A 2,498-nucleotide genomic window follows, 5' to 3' on the forward strand; every position below is an offset into this window, starting at 1 on the left:
ATATCCTACCCATTGAGGAACCCATTGTGGCCGAAGGAGAAGGACAAAGTTCCACTCAAGTGGAGCCATCACCAACCCAAGACCTACACGCTTCCAAAGAAAAAAGTGAAGGCCCACAACCAAGTGAACAAGATCAAGGGCAAGATCAATCTCAAGATGGTGGTGAACCACCAAGTGATGCCCAAGGTCAAGTTCTCCCTCCCGAGCAAGTTCAAGATCAAGAGCAAGCTCAAGATCAAGAACAAGCTCAAGACGACGCTCAAGATGATCAAGTTTCTGCTCCTCAACTATCTCTTGAGGAGGAATTGGAGCGTCGTGCCGCCAAGATTCCTTCCAAGCTCACTACCAAAGATCATCTTATGAAGAATGTGCTTCGAAATTTGAGAAAGGGTGTAAGCACTCGTAGACAATTAGCAAACTATTGTGAACATCACGCGTTTGTTTCTTGTGTTGAACCCCAAAAGGTCTCTCTAGGATCCGGGTTGGCTCAATGCCATGCATGAAGAACTTAACAACTTCGGGCACAACAAGGTGTGGAGATTGGTGCCAAGGCCAACGGGGAACCATAATGTCATTGGAACCAAGTGGATTTTCAAGAACAATCAAGATGCTCATGGAATTATCGTTCGCAACAAGGCTCGTTTGGTAGCACAAGGCTACTCCCAAGTAGAGGGTATCGACTACGGTGAAACCTTTGCTCCCATTGCTCGACTTGAATCTATTCGTTTGTTGATTGCTTATGCTTCTCATCATCACTTCAAGTTGCAACAAATGCATGTGAATAGTGCTTTTCTTAATGGTCCTATTAATGAGTTGGTGTATGTCAAACAACCCCCGGGGTTTGAGAATCCCAAGTTCCCCAATCATGTGTACCAACTCGATAAAGCACTTTATGGCCTTAAACAAGCCCCACGTGCATGGTATGAGCACCTTACCGAGTTATTGCAAGATCGTGGGTTTGAAATTGGGAAAATCGACCCCACTCTTTTTACTAAGAAGGTCAAAGGGGAGTTGTTTGTATGCCAACTATATGTTGATGATATTATCTTTGATTCCCCTAACAAAGCTTTCAATGAAGAATTTTCCGCTCTCATGACCTTGAAGTTCAAGATGTCTATGATGGGAGAGTTAAAGTTCTTTCTCGGGTTCGAAATCAAGCAAAGAAGAGAAGGAACCTCCATCAACCAAGCCAAATACACTCAAGACATGCTCAAGAGATTCAAGCTAAGTGATGTCAAGCCAGCTTACACTCCAATGCCCATCAAATGCCAACTTGACATAGATCCCAATGGTAAAGCGGTGGATCAAAAGGTATATCGTTCCATGATTAGCTCATTGCTTTACCTTTGTGCATCTAGACCGAATATCATGTTGAGTGTGGGAATTTGTGCATTGTTTCAAGCCGCGCCTAAGGAAAGCCACTATGTGGCGGTCAAGCGAATCTTTTGATATTTGGATCATACCCCAAACTTTGGCTTATGGTACCCAAGAGGAGCTAACTTCAACCTTTCAGGCTATTCGGACTCGGATTAGGCGGGAGACAAAGTGGATAGGAAGTCAACCTCTGGAGGGTGCCAATTTCTTGGTTGCTCGTTGGTGAGTTAGTCTTCTAAGAAGCAAAGTTGTATGTCTCTCTCGTCCACCGAAGTGGAGTATGTGGCCGTCGGTAGTTGTTGTGCTCAACTTCTATAGATGAGGCAAACTTTAAAGGGTTACAGTGTCATTTGTGACAAAGTGCCTCTTTGGTGTGACAATGAAAGTTCCATCAAGATCTCTCTCAACCCCGGTGCAACACTTGAAGACGAAGCATATTGAGATTCGGGATCACTTCATCCGGTTTGACATTAGGCGAGGGGATATCCAGCTCAAATATGTCAACACTCATGATAACCTTGCAGATATTTTCATGAAGCCCTTGGATGAAGCAAGATTTCGCGAGTTAAGGCATGAGCTAAATATCATTAATTCGAGCAATGTGGCTTGAACCCTTGCACACCCCACCATACTCATCTTGATATCTTGTTTAGGTGTAGGCATGGACATAGGGGGAGTGTTGTTCTCTCAATGAACTCTCCCTCCCCCCCCCCCCATTATGCATAAATTGATCAACTCTTTCACATTAGACATTTTTTATGGTACTTGTGCTTAAAATATGAGTTTTGTTCATGGGCCCAAGGATAATTCTTTGCGATGCCATACCAATTGACTCAAACATAGGTGGCTCCGGCCACCGCCCTCTCCTCTTGAGATGTTTTGTTTCATGTTTGGTCCTTGTTGTGTTTTGCCTTCTTTTGAGTCGTGTTTGAGTTGCCTCGTGTGTGTGTGCTCATTTGTGTGTTCGGGTGCTTTAAGGTTGCTTTGCCAAGGTTGTGTTTTTATGTCTTATCGAAACATGCACTTTCTTGGGTTTATGGTACTATCGTGGCAAGCCACGGTACTACCGCAGGAGATGGATTGCCCTGTGTGTGCACATCTACATCCCAGGCACGGTACTACCG

Source organism: Triticum aestivum, chromosome 6B, assembly GCF_018294505.1.
Source record: "Triticum aestivum cultivar Chinese Spring chromosome 6B, IWGSC CS RefSeq v2.1, whole genome shotgun sequence".
NCBI lineage: Eukaryota > Viridiplantae > Streptophyta > Magnoliopsida > Poales > Poaceae > Triticum > Triticum aestivum.